Source organism: Arvicanthis niloticus, chromosome 17 (assembly GCF_011762505.2).
Source record: "Arvicanthis niloticus isolate mArvNil1 chromosome 17, mArvNil1.pat.X, whole genome shotgun sequence".
Lineage (NCBI taxonomy): Eukaryota > Metazoa > Chordata > Mammalia > Rodentia > Muridae > Arvicanthis > Arvicanthis niloticus.
Genome location: NC_047674.1, coordinates 57,176,006 through 57,191,211, shown reverse-complemented (window position 1 = coordinate 57,191,211; position 15,206 = coordinate 57,176,006). Strand labels below are relative to the sequence as shown.

General features: G+C 45.8%; 1 pseudogene; it reads left to right on the top strand.

Annotated features, from left to right (window-relative positions):
* The first annotated feature begins 3,706 nt into the window (after positions 1-3,706).
* Positions 3,707-4,905, top strand: LOC117722276 (DNA/RNA-binding protein KIN17 pseudogene; annotated as a pseudogene).
* Positions 4,906-15,206: the final 10,301 nt, after the last annotated feature.

Sequence of the window (15,206 nt, the reverse complement as noted above, 5' to 3'; positions counted from 1 at the left end):
ACCAGGTCTGCCTGCGTGCCGCCATGCTTCTTGTCATGACAATGATGGACTAAACCTCTGAAGCCTTAGGCCAGCCCCAATTAAAAGTTTTCCTTTATGAGAGGGGGGAGACCTAGCACTTGTTAGTTGTATGGCATTAAGTAGAAGAGTCTTCCATTCTCTGTTAATCCTCCCCAGAAACATCCTGACTGACACACCCAGGAGCGTGTCTCCTAGGCGACTCAGAAACCCATCAAGTTGATGATGATGACCAGCCATCAAACTCATACATTACCGAAAGCCAGCACATGTGTACCCATGCACGATGTAGATGCTTGAGGCACCTATGAAGTCTGGTCCCTTTAGAGGGTTAGTACCTATGAAGCCTAGCCTCCAGTGAGCTCTTGGGAAGTGTTTGTGGGTCCTTTTTTTGTGGGATATGCTGGTTGGGGGACTCCAGCTTCTATCTGCTTGAGTTAGAAGCATTCTTGTAGTTTCACTTGTCTGTCAGTTGAGGAGTGGGTGAGAGGAAGTTCTGAATGCATGGAAGAGGATTCTGGCACGGAAGGCCCATTCCACTAATCTACAAATGGTGGGTTTGACACTGCCAGTAAAGGACACGTGCCACTGTAGGTCTATGATCAGCAGATTTGTTCATGGTGAGAACTCAGGTCAAGAGATCCTTCTGCCCTAAGCCTTTGTTTTCCCAATTGTGATGGGGATACAGACATAAATATATTTTATTCTTATAACTTCTTTCCTGACATTCAGCTCTTAAAACTCTTAGAATGTCTGAAGGAATGCCCTTTTGTTTGCTAATAACTGGCATCTGGTGCTCTAGGATGGCCTCAAAATATGGTTTAGTTGCCAGGAGTCAACCATGAGCTCATAAGAATAAAACTGTCAGTCCCCCCAGCCCCACCACCCTGCACCCCATTCTCTGCAGAGAAGAGACAACGTAGAAACCAAAGTAAATCACGGATGGCCAGTGACTTCATCAGACATAATAGAGTGAATTCTTCTCATTTTATGACTAGTGGTGTTCTACACTTTTCTCTTGTTTATGCAAATGGCCTTGGTGACTATAAAAAATAAAATGGATATCTTTGGAGAGCTTCCCAGTTTGGTGAACATATCCAGGTACATGAGAATGTTTTGTACCTAGAATGGGAAGATGTAAAAGTCATGAACTCCCCTCTGCCCCATCCTTTACCCTATACATATCTCTTCTATCTGGGGCTCTGGAGTTGCACCCTTTTGTGGTAAACTGGCAACAAGATAAATAAATGTGTTGGTTTATTTCCATTGTCTACGTGATGTGATTTGGAGTTACCTGGGAGATGCACCTCTAGGTGTGTATAAAGATATTTCTGGGGAGTATTGAGAATGGAAAACCTGTGTTGTATGTAAGCAACAGCATCTCATGGGCTAGAGCACCAGGCTTAATCAACAGGAGAAAGCAAGCTGAGTACCAGGGGTGGAGGGAAACCCTCCCAGCCATATATATCTGTGCAAACACATTCTTAACAAAATACACCAAAAACACGCCTGTCAATTATAGTTCCCATTTCTGCAACTGGTCACTTGGTCTTGTTAGTATTTAACTGCCTTCCTCTGTTCTGCTACCTGCTCTGTATGTCCTCCAGCCTTGGCACCTCAGGAGGTCTTGACTCTTTTCCTTTCATTCCCAATGGGTCTGTGCCCTTCGTTATCCTGCCTGGATTAGGTTGTTGTAGTTCCCTCCTGTTTAATCACAGGACATGATAACACCAAGGGAAAACCTAAAGGAGCTTCTACACTCCAGATCTCCTGCTCACAATCTTTTTTACCTCCATGGGATGTGTGAGTGTTGACACCCTGATCTGACAACAATGGAGACTTTTCCTTTGCAGCCTTCATCGAATGAATAAACGCATAAGTAAACAAAGGCCCTGTAATGAGGCATTTTATTCCAGTGTGACAAACTGTGACACTTCTCCCTTAGTAGTGTGATCCAGGAAGTTGAAGGTGGAGGTGGTATTAAAGCTGGTGAATATGAATGAGGGATTCACCTTACATTATCTGCCAGCCCCTCTGTCTAGACACCAAACCATGCCTACCCACCCTGGTTTGAAATGGGATTTTAGGCAACTACCCACAGAAGAGAGTAGGGAAGGGGAAAAGGAACATTTAATACTTTGAGTTAGAGCTCAAAAGCAAGTCCACTTAGCAGCCAAGATCTGGAAGCTACGGTATGTGCAGATGGAAGCTCCAGCATGTAGGAAGGCCTTCTGGGACATGTGAGCATGGTCTCACTCGGGATCATACATCACTGGGGATTATACATCCATCTCTAGCAGGGCTTCAGGCTATTCTGAACTCCTGAGGGTAGGTCTCCTGGCCACAACACCCTGAACTGACCCTCTATTGGCAGTGTGGGCTCACAGATTCTTCCTTCTAAATAAAGTTCAAACATACATCTGTAGATCATGAGGTACCCCCATTGATGTCACCCCTCAGCCTCCTGAGGGTGTCACTGGGGAGATGGGCTTTGTCTGCTTGCACTCTAGAACTCCAGACTCAAATACTATTGAGCAGAGATGCATTCGCCACTCTGTGCTACTCAGCTGTGAGAGCAAGGAAAGCCCCCTGTCCTCATGCCGCCCCTTGCTGTGATGTCACCTCCAACTGTAAGCTCACACAAACCTCTGAAGCTGCTTTGCAGGTAAGTTGTTTTGGGAACCAGCAAAGTAGCTAAAATACAGGAGCTGTGCTGGCTGCCCTTTAGGACAGCATTCGGAAACAGAAAGCCCTCTTTGGGGGCTCCTTGGGTCCTGTTGAGAACAGGGTCCTTATGAACTGAGTGAATGTCCAGGATCACCAGCTCATCTTTCCACAGAAAGACTAAATTGTCAGATGAAGGTCTAACAGATCTCACAGAGAGACGTGACCTGACAAGATGAAGATGTGGTTTTCAAAAGTTGCACACAAGGTCATTATAAACTAAGGACATTATTCCCAGTGTCCCTGGCTTGCTTAACTACACTTGCTTACCTTGCTTACTTATAGATCCCAGGACAATAAGAACAGGGAGGCACCGCCCACTGCGTGGTTGGCTCCTCCCACATCAATCTATCGTGAAATACCCTACTGATGCCTCCCTGGCCCACGTGATGGAGGCATTTCCTCAGCTGAAGTTTCCTTTTCCCTAATGGCTCCAATTTGTATCACAATGATGAAACCTAACCACAGATCTTTATTTGGGGACTGAGGAGCTGTATCCAAAGAAGAATGGACAATGTTGATCATCCGAGGAGCTTAACAAATTCTTTGGGAAAAACAGCTTGTAGATTCTATACTCCGATCCTCCCCAACAGCCATGTCAAAGCTAGCAGAGGAGAACTCTGATGAACTGGATTTGCAGCCCAAGGATGACATTTAACAGGGACACTGAAGGATCACTGCCCATGTGCAGATTCTTGCACAGGCTGACGTGGCTTCCAGCTACACACCTGCATAGGTGCAGTAATCTGATTACTCCTGGATTAAGAACAGCCTTACAAGTTTTCTGTTTGTTTTTGATTTTTCTGAGACAGGGTTTCTCTAGTAGCCTCGGCTGAACTGGAACTCACTGTGTAGACAAGGCTAGTCTCCAACTCAAACATTCTCTTGCCTCTGCCTCCTGAGTGCTGGGATTAAAGGCAGACTACACTTCACCAGGCTGTGGAAACAAAATTCTCAGTTTCTTTTGTTGCTATTAGTAGTTTACCAGAAAATGTTTTCCAGAGGGCAGGATGGAGAGAAGAGAAATAGGAACTCAATGCTTTGTGAGAAGGGGTGGGCCTTAGTCTCCACACCTTAAACAGTCCTTCACCTATGCTCTGGATCGCCACGGGTAAGAAGGATTTTCTGAGTCTCAAGGCCATCCCCAACAGGATCAAATCTAAAGGGCACCGGAAGTTTCGCTGGTGGGCCAGAAGCAGTGCTGGGAAGAGAATGTCTTGTCAGTGCCACTGTGTGTTTGGCTCTCTGAGACAGCTTTTTCTGGCTTCCAAAAATTTGCCAAAAATCTTTCCAAAAAGTTTATGGTTTATTTTTCAGAGGAATAATGAAATGACTTTCTTGAAGTTCTGAGGAGATGCTTCAGCATAAAGAGAGTCCACAACAACATCGTGTATTACGAGTCCATCAGCCACCAAGAGCTCGCCCACAAGAATGTCACTCCATGGAAAATGCTGACCAACTTTACCAAGTGCCTGGGCAGAGATAGATGAGACACCAAAGGCTGGTGAGTCCAGAAACCATTCGCCAGCAACTGGAACTAGAACAAAAGAAAACACAAGACCTTGATAAAGAGAAAACTGTCAAATTCATTGAAGAACAAATGAGAAGAGGTCTGGAAGAAAAGCAAAAGATGTTTGTTTTTATGAAATTAAGCGAGAAAATGATACAGAAAAGGTTATGTTCAATTGAATAAAAGAGCAGGCAGCTCAGCTGGAGCCCCATCATCTAGGTCAAGCTGTTTGGGTCCAAGTGTCCTGAAGACTTGGGGGAGCACAGCATAATTCTCTGCCTGGGAAAAAGTCTGCATTGAATGAAATTATGGCGACCGGAGAAGAAAAGAAAAGAGCTTCATGAATAGACTTCTGGCCACAACCTGGACTCGTGAAAATTGTAACCAAAATCCTTGGAAATATCACAATAAAAAGGGTGTAAGATGGTTAAATGTGGAGACAGGCAGAAACTGGACCAGGCTCACTTAGAGACAGTCATGTCAGCACCAGAAAACAGAATTCTAGTTACAAGTGGTGGCTACAGGGGAAATGAAGGCACCCTAGAATTCATCCATGGGAAGGCTTTTTCAGCCGCCATGGTCATTGACACTAGGCATCTGAAGGATGCAGAATTGAAGGAGTTTCATGTGAGGACCTGTCTCAGCTTGCTTGAGTTTGAGAATTTGTTATCAACCTTTAAAATCCTAACACATCAGACTGATGTTTGTCAAGGCACCGTGAATCTAGACTGTGTTAAAGGATTTGTTTTAGATATGAAACAAATTTATCTCTCACTGAATTGTTCGGGTAAACTGAATAAAATCTAATTCTGTCTTTGGAAGTAACAGCAATAAATGAAATGTTTTGTTACTGGCTGTCTGGTATCTGTGGGTCTTAACTTTGCAGGGTGGAGTCTGTTGGGGCCATTTTGTATGGGATGAGAATGGGAAAAGCAAGGAGGGAGATTTGAGAAAACTCACAACAAAAATACCCTGAAAGAGAGTGAAGGAAGGATGAAGAGAGGCTGTTGAATTGTTAGCCTAAATTATCTTCCTGGATGATTTAGGGTGCTGCTTCTCATTGGGGTGTTCGGGGAGTCCAATTTCTTTACTTCTCTGGTATGTACTACTTCTACTACTACTGTGTATGATCTCTCAACAAGGGAAGAAATGCCTTCAACTCTTTCATATTGAAAGATATCTCTAGTTCTTTCCTGGTAATACAAACCACTTTCCAGGAACCAGTATTCTGTCTGTCTCTAACAAGAAGGTGTTGGGTATGTGTACTTGATATAACAAACGTTATATTTTATTACTCTGAGGGTTCACACTAAGTTTCTAATTATGGCCATGTGTCTATTTCCCCAAGGTTGCTCACCTGTGGGAAGTATCCTGTCTGAAAGTGGGGCCAGTTTCACATGGTAGTTCTCTAGTTCAAAGGTGGGGAACCTGAAGGAGGGTAGATCAAGGTGACATCTCTCCAGAAGGCCTGAAGATGTGAATAGCAATGCTCTTGGTCTCTGCTTAAATACTATCCAGTGGGTGACATGGAGTTCTAGTCATGTGGCTGGTTATCCTGAGAAAGTTATGTCATTGAGTTCTGATTATCAGATACAGCCTTGGGTATAGTGGGGTTTCTGACTGTATTTTACATGTATGATGTTATTCTTGGTTGTCAACTTGACTATATCTGGAATGAACTAAAACCAAAAACTGAAGGGCATAACTGCAAGCGATTTTTGCTTAATTTTAAGGAGGAATATCTGCTTCTAACCTGGATCTTGGAGGTAGGAAGATACACCTTTAATCTAGATCTTTTGAGCCTGAAGGATACAAGCCTTTAATCTGGATCGTGAGTTGGGAAGACACACCCCTAATCTGGCCTCACCTTCTGCTGGATTTCTAAGAACATGAAAGAAGGAAGACTGTGTTCTTTGCCTGATTTGCTCTTGCCTTGTTAGCAAGTCCATCCCTTCACTGACAGTAGAGTCTACTTCTGTATTCTAGGATCTACCAAAGAGCAGCTGAGACATCCAGCCTTGTGAATTAGGCAACTTCTGAATTCTCAGACTTTCTGTTCATGGTCAATCATTGTTGGATTAGCTGGACCACATCCTGTAAGTCATTCTAATAAATTCCATATATATGATATATATCATGTATATTATATATATACACACATATACACATATATATGATATATATCATGTATATTATATATATACACACATATACACATATATGATATATATCATGTATATTATATATATACACATATATACACATATATATGGAGAGACAGAGAGAGAGAGAGAGAAAGGGAGAGATTCATTTTGTAAGTTCTTTGACTTCAGAGCATCCTCACTAATACAGATTTTGGTACCAGCAGGGGTTCTACAGCAACAGAAGTATAAGGATGAATCTTTAAATATCTGGACTAGGCTTTTCAATTTGTCAGCACCTCCTCTCCTGGGAGCTTGGGGAGTACTGAAAGCCTATGGTGTGAACTGTCTTATAAATTTAAGGATAAATGCAATGGATTATCCTGATTCATCAATTGTGAGTGGCAATAGGTTAGGTGACTCTGCATATGAAACTATTGACAGTTTGGGGGAAAATAAAGAAAACGATGATGCTGGTTGGTTGTTCTTAGAGAGTCTGGATACACTGACAAAGATATGAATGCACTCTGTGGTAAAACTGAGCATCTTCTAGCATCTCAGAATATGGTGAAGGATAACAATGAACGTAATGATAAAAGTGACTGGCTCAAGACGCACATAAACCGTCTAAAGCTTTCTAAGTGTGCCCTCCAGCAGCCACAGAGCTCAAGTTGTGGAAAATGAAATCAAAGTCCTCATAATGTTGGCTGAATTACAGCAAAAATTCAAGCTCCAGCCTTGGAGGGTGTTGGCAATTAAAATAAAGACATTAATTGGTAAAGAACGGTGTCTTAGTTGGGGTTTTACTGCTGTGAACAGACACCACGACCAAGGCAACTTTTATAAGGACAACATTTAACTGGGGCTGGCTTACAGTTCGGAGGTTCAGTCCATTATCAAGGCAGGCACGGCAGCATCCAGGCACATATGATGCTAGAGAAGGAGCTGAGAGTTCTACATCTTGTTCCAAAGGCAAACAGGAGAAGACTGGCTTCCAGGAAGCTAGGACAAGGGTCTTAAAGACCACTGCTACAGTGACACTCTTCCCCCAACAAGGCCACATCTACTCCACCAAAGCCACACCTCCAAATAGTACCACTCCCTGGGACGAGCACATATAAACCACCATAGATGGGATCCTGTAAGCTGGGGTGGGGATGTGTGGTAGGACTCTATTGAAACTGAGAACCTTGTGCCCTAAGATTCCCAAGGTTTTTCATCTGAAGGAGTCACTCTACCCTCAGCAGACCTCCTGAAGTTCTGTCTTCTTCTGATTTGACTGAGAAAATTAGTTCTCCATTGTCTGATAAACGGTTACTTTCTCTGAAGGAACAGTCAGGCAAGACAATGCTGGTGTCCCTCAGGATCCATCAGTTTTTGCCTGTAGACCTATAACCAGACTCCTAGAGAGGAGGCTCCTAGAGAGAAGCAAAGCAGCTTCCTAGAGAGGAGGTAGACAGTGTAGTCCATGAGGAGGTGTGGAGGTAAGCTATACTACTAAAACGTGTAAAGAGTTTCCTAATTCATTCAAGCAGAAGTCTGGGGAATACGAGTGGGAACGAACTTGAAGGGTGTGGGAAAATGGCGGAAGGAACACACAACTGGATCAGGCTGAGTTTATTGACATGGGCCCACTGAGTGGAGATTCTAGGTTTAATATGGAAGCTCCACTCAGTTTAATAAGGTAACAAATGTTTGTTTGAATGGTTGACTGAGCCATTTGTCAAAAGGTAGCCTACTGAAAAGGAGTTGGAGATGCTTTGGCTTAGTGTTGATGAAAGAAGTTTAAGGTTCAGAGAAATTGCAATGCTACAGTGGGTCCTCTGTGTAAATCCTAGTCCTCTACAACAAGAAGGCCCAGAAAACAGGCCCTTCACTAATCCTACAAGAGGAAAAGTGGTGGGAGGGGCACCAGCACATTTAAACAGCTTCCTTGTCCCCGTTTTTTTTTTTTTTTTTTTTTTTTTTTTTTTTTTTGTGGAAGACCTTAGGAGATGTGCCTGCTCACTGAATGAATTAAATGCAATGAGTAATTGGGCTGTGAGGTAGCAGGGGCCAGGTGGCATCACTGAATCATGGAAGGCAGGGTGACCATGGCTACCCTGATAGGGAAGCATAGACAAAGCAATGTCCTCAGTGACCCACCCTGCAATGGTCAGCACAGGCAAAGGGAATTTCATGGTTTCAAAACTCTTATGGACCTTTGGTGCTGGCTAACCAACCAATCAAGGTGCCTCCAGGCTTGAAACAGATGAGAAGCCTACTGGATTTTTGCATGATATGTGTAAGTGGAAAATTTCTCAAACAAGTGAGAGAAAGGCTAAATTGGATGGATGGTGGCAAAAGGCAGTCTATACCTGTGAATTAATTTCCAGGCTTGAGTCAGTTTTCAGATCCAGAACCCCTTGAATGAAGAGGTGGCCAGGATCCCCTGAGTTGTACTGTTAGTCTTTCCTCAGTCCTTCCCCAGAGGAACCTATGGCCTTTTGCAAGAGTAACTGTACACCGAGGGAAAGGAAACAATCAGACTTTCCAGGGTCTGTCTATTGGATACTGGTTCTGAATGGACACTGATTCTGGGAGACCCCAAGAAACATTTTGGCTCTTCAGTTAAAGTAGAGGCCAGGTAATCAATGGAGTTTTGGCTGAAGCCCTACTACAATAGGTTCACTGCATCCCTAAATTCATTCTATGGTTATTTCCCAATACCCGGAATGCATAATTGAAATAGATATGCTTAGATTGGCAGAATTCTCACATTTGTATCTTAACCTGTGGAGTAAGGGCTGTTTTGGTTAGAAAGTCTAAACAGAAGCCTTCAGAGTTGCCTCTACTAAGGAAAACAGTGAATCAAAACAGAATCAAATCTCTGAAGGAACTGAAGAAACTAATGTCACCATCAAGGTCTTGAAAGATGCAGGAATGGTGGTTCCCACCACATCTCCCTTTAATTTTCTTTTGTGGCCAGTGCAGACAACAGATGGATCACGGAGAATGACAGTTGACTATCGAAATCTAAATCAGGTAGTGACTCCAATTGCAGCTGCTGTACCAGATGTGGGTCCTTACTTGAGCAGATTAACACGTCTCTTGGTACATCATATGCAGCTATTGATTTAGTAGATGCCTTTTTCTTGGTACTTGTCTATTAGGACCATCAGACGCAATTTGTTTTCAGTAAGGCCGGCCGTATACCCTTACAGTTTTACCTTAAAGGGTATATTAACTCTCCAGCCCCGTGGCATAACTTTGTTAGACAGGATCTTGATTGTCTGTCTCTTCCACAAAACATCATTGGTGCATTATACTGATTGTGTGCTGATTCAGCAAAGTGAGCAGGAGGTAGCAACCACTTTGAATTCATTGTGCATCAAAGGATGAGAAATAAGCACAACCAAAATTCCAGGACCTTCAACCTCAGTGAAATCCTTATGAGTCCAAGCAGGGTGGGGCACACAGAGATATTATTTTGAAGGTGAAGAATAAATTACTGCATATGGCTTCTCCCACAAACAGGAAAGATGCACAATGTTTAGTGGGTCTGTTTGGATTCTGGATACAGCACATTTCTTACGTGGGTATGTTACTCTATTGATGTACTAAGTAAATTGGAGATCCGCTAGCTTTGTGTGGGACCTGGAACAGGAAAAGTCTCTTTAACAGGTGCAGGCTTCTCTATCACTTGGACCCTATAATAAGCAGAAGGCATGGTATAGATTAGAGGTGGGGTTTCCTACCTCAAAGAACCAGATTAGAAGTAGATTTTCCCACCTCATACTAAGCACAAATCCCTCCATTTCGGGACTTTAGTTAATTCCAAATATAGTCAAGTTGACAACCAAGAATAGCCAGCACACTCCTTACTTCCTGGGTAAGAATTCAATGTAACATCTGCCTCATGCTCCGACCGCAATGCCTTCCCACTATGGTGGACTATGACCTCAAAAATAAGCCCTATCTTCCTAAGTTACCTTTGGCAAGCACTTGGTCCCAGCAGTGAGAAGCTGGCACCCTGAGTTCTGAGAGCTGTTGTAGTAATTCAACTTGAAGAGAAGACTCTAGGGCTCTGATTCTTAGCCTGCTGTCTGCAAGCACAGTGAAGGTTTTAGTCTTGGGACACCAAGCCCTTACCCTGTAGGATTTCTGTTAGCTTTGGGCATGGAGCTAAGTTGTAAGACACGAGGAGCTGCCCACTGAGAAATGGAGGTTGGTTGTTGCGGGATAAACAGCTTACACATCTGGTGGCGAGCACACTATTCGGGGGCAGAGAAACCAGTGCTGTCCCTCCAGCCAGCATAGGAAAAGGAGCAGGCTGTCGCTCCTTATCAGGGTAGTTTTTGGTGCTGGAGATCAAGTCAGACGGTGTCTCCAAGGCTTGCACCCCTGGCCCATGCTGGGATCTGGGGGGATTGAAATAATAGAAATATCTCACACAAGCCTAGCCCAGAGCAATGGTGCCAGCCACCAAAAGCCATCACCTCTTCCCGCTTGGAGCTCATGTCCCCTCCCCTCCCCTGCTCTGGCCCAGGTAGTGTCCACAGTGGCCATGACCCACGAAAGCCTCTATTGAGAGTCAAGGCCACCAGGAGTTACCAGATGATATTAAAGAATACAGGAATGATTTCTCTTATCAGCTTGATGCGGTCTGAATCACCCACTTGCATCCACAAGGGTGTAGTGTGGGGATGGCACTTGTTACAACACGGGAAGAATGGGGAACAGATACTCAAGGTCAAAATCCTTACTGGCAAATAAAACCCGTGGTTCTGGTCCTTGGCATGTCATCACCATGGCAAAAGACCTCAGGCAGGGAGGAACAGCAGGCAGGCTGGGGGTTGAGTGTGTTTGGGACATTAACCTTCTTCCCCTTCCCATCATTCCAGGGCATTCCCTCTCTTATCTGTTTCTCTCAGGGAGCCTGCATGGCACCCACTACCTCACCTCCCCACAGCACCAGCTGTGGCCAATCTCCTTTCTGAATTTAGAAAGCATTGGGACTTAAATGTCAATGGATGGTGTCGGAGCAGCCTGACAGTTACAGCTTAAACTAAAAGCAAAGGGGAAAAAAAGATTAAAAAAAAAATACAGTCAGAGCCTGCTGGGCCAGAAGGGAGAGGCAGAGCCTTGATTTTCTGCTTTAACTCTTTACCTGCCTTGCCTAGGTCAGAAGAGGGGCAGGGCAGTGGGGCTTGAGAATCTGCAGAGAGCTCAAAGTTGAACTCCAATGGTGCATGTACTCTAAGCTGGCCCAGAAAGCACTCTATTCAGGTTAGCAGAACAAGTGCTCAGACCCTTGGCTTCAACAGAGGCAGATGAGGTTCAAGTGCCAGCAATTCTACTCCATCCTGGGGAGACATGGCGGCCTCCCCACCCTTCTTGGAGGGGGAGCTCAGTTCTTCATCTGTAACACAGGCATAATATGATATTAGGGTGAGGACAGCCCTTGAGAGGGTCTGATCTGGGTACTGCCTCGGCCCTCACCAGCCAAGCACATCTCTGCCAACCGGATGCTGCTGCTCGTGGTCAGGGGCCTGGACAGCACATCTCACGCCTTCTCCAGCTCTGAATCAGCTCAGCTGCTTGCTTCCTCCCTTCCTTCCTCCCTTCCTTCCTTCCTCCCTCCCTCCCTCCCTCCCTCCCTCCCTCCCTCCCTCCCTTCCTTCCTTCCTTTCTTCCTTTCTTCTTTCTTTTTTCCTTTTAATTATTTTTTTCAGTCTCTGTGAGCCCATGTGATCTCTGCTAGTTGATTTGGTGAGCCATGTTCTCCTGATGTCCTCCATCCTCTCTGATTCCTACAGTCTTTCCTCTCTCATCCATGGGTTTTTATTAAACAGACAGACAGTCAGACAGACAGACAGACAGATCAACAGATAAATAAAGTACATCTGCATAAATGCCTGTATGTGTATGCATATGTATATATGCATATGCACAGGTGCATGTTTGCACAGGTGCCCTGTTACAGCTGTGTGTAGGTCACCCCCAAGAGTCTTCCTGTCTCCCACATCATCTTGGTTTTCTTTATCTCTTTAAGACAGGATCATACTGAATCTGGAGCTTTATGTCTCCACCAGTCTGGCTGGCCAGCATGCCCTGAGAATCTACCCCACTTCCCTCAAATCTAGGGTGACAGATGCTCTACCATACCCAGCTTTTAGGGAGGTGCTGGGATTCAAACTCAGGTCCTCATGCTTACACAGCAAGCAGCTTACCCACTGAGCCATCTCTCCAGCCCCCAACACATTGTTATTCTTCTGTAGGGGAGTGGGGGTTTCTTGCAGATATCTGGTCAGGCAGTCTCAGCTCCTCTTTACCTTGTGCCCAGACCTTGGCATGCCTGTATTCCAGATTCAGGCCTGGGCCCTTCCCTCTGAGCCTTCTTGGTTGGAGTTGGTGGGCGGCCACAGCTCCTGCCTGGCCTTTCAAGGTAAAGGGTGTGGACAGGTAGAGTGTGTGCCTGGTCTTGTGGATTCCAGGCAGCCAGGGGCAGTTTTCTTTGAAAGTGTCCCATCATGACAGTCTCAGTGTGGTCTCACTGCGCATGTGCCCTCTCCTAATGGGTTCCTGGGGCTGACCCTGCTTCTGTTTGCCATTTCCCTACACCTTCAACAGGACCTCAGCTCGAGGCTTCTGAGCAGGGGCAGTGTGTGTGAGATTTGCTGTGATGTCTGCCATGTTACCCTTGAGCATCCATGTTGGGTCACTAAGGCCTGGCTGTCAATCCATGACCACCAGGGTTCTCTGACTCTGCACATTCTTGACACTCCTGGTTCAAACCACATCAGGCTCAGTAAGTCTCTTGACCTCTGAGTCTTGGCTGGCATCCACCTGTCCCTGCTGTGCCAATCAGAATTTCTGTGTACAGAGCAGATGTGTGTTCTGAGACATCTCAGTCAGAAGGGGCTGGAGGACAATGGGTATTCCTCTTCCTCTGTAAGTAGAGGACCAAACAAACGGGTGCTGGGGACTAATGCTGGGCTTGGGGCTTCAGTCACATTTTCATAGCTGAGCCTGAAGCTAAGTGGCAACCACTGTCCCTATTAGTTCTACATGCACCACCCTAGCTGCCATGTACCAGTAGGTAGGTGGCAAGGCTATGGGTACACCAGTAGCTGAAAAGTGCCCCCCAACCGAAGCCTTCCCATCATGCACTGCTTTCACAAAGTGATAGCTTCCATACCACCTTCCCATGTTCTCTGGAATACCTCTGATTGGCAAAACCAATCACAGCCAGAAATGCAAGCAGCAAGGGACTCTGGAAAATGCTAATTTTCTCTTTCAAGCTCTTGTGACTACATGTGTACACAGAGGATGGGAAAATAGATACCTACAGCTGGTAGACAACAAGGCACAGCCCCAGCCAGCTCAATCCTGCCAGCCCTGGGTTCTCTCTCAGCCCAGGCAAGTCCCAGTGAGCCTGCAAGCACTGCCACAGGGCACAGCCTCTGCCAAGCTGCCTGGGGCCCCTGACCATCTGCCTTCAGCCAGAGTAGGGGATTGATGCCTGCCCTAAGTAAGCATTGTCCCCTTAACCAGCTCACATAGCTGCGATCCTCCCAGCCCAAAGGCAGCTCCCCAGAGTTTCCAACATCCTTTAACATGATCCTGATCTGAAGACAAAAGATTGTTCCTAGAGAAGGATGGCCTGGGATACAGCTGACTTGAAAAGGCTGGGCTTTAGCTGATGTGTGGGTGATCCCACAGAACTTCGTCTAAGACAGGGTCTCATGGCTTTGAACTAGTTATGTAACCAAGAATGACCTTAAATTTCTGATCCTCCTGCCTCCACCCACCTCCCAAGACTTACAGATGTGCCTTCTCATGCCTGGTTTACACCAGTCTGGGGATTGAATCCATAACCTTACACACACACACACACACACACACACACACACACACACTCACTCACACTCACACAGAGATGGAATTTCTTCACAAAAAGGAGGGGGTCTCAAGGGCACTTGGCACAGCTTTACTTCAGTCAACCCAAAATGGCCAACTCTGTCACTCAGAGACAGGTGCTGGAAGAGGAGGCGAAGCTTACAAAAAAAAAAAAAAAAAAAGGAAGCCAGGCCAAGAACTGCCCTTACCAGGGTCACATAGCCCTGGAGGTCTCAGGACCCACATCCATTAAGAAAATCTGCTTAAGGCAGATGTGGGAGACAGAGAAGGCTCGGAGAGAGACAAGGGCAGGAGCCAGCACTTAGCTTCCATAAGAGGAAAAACTACCCTCTGATCTGGTCTGGGCCTTAGAATGGGACCCCAGCAGCCCTTCCCTGTTCCCTTCTCTTCTGAACTCCCCCTGGAGCCGTGGAAGCTACGGCCATGCCAGTGGCCTTGAGGCAGTGCATCCAGCTTAATCCTCATCAGCGTCAGAGCGGAGGCCTGGCTATCACTGAGGGATATTTATAACTTGCCTGCCAGGCCCCACTACCTGGCAGCCTCCTAGAAACTAGGCCACAGGAGCCCTGCAGGAAGCAGCCCTGCCCCCCTGCCCTGTCCCAGCCTAGGCCTGATCCAGAGCAGGCTCTGGAATACTTCCAGATGGAGGCATCTCGCCACCTCTGTTGTGTCCTAGGTCACCGATGCCCATGGAGAATGCCAGGACCTGGCATTCCAGGAACTAACATCCCTGCCAGGGGCTGGTTCCATGACTCTCCAAGTGATAGCACATGGTCTTTCTTTGTTTCAGTTTCATTATCTAGCTGCACAGTGTGGTTAGTAATGAGGAATCCATGAATAAATGGCTCAGATCAGTGGTTAGTATAATAGACGCTCTTAGTGAGTGCTGGCTTGAACAAGGGCTAATGGCG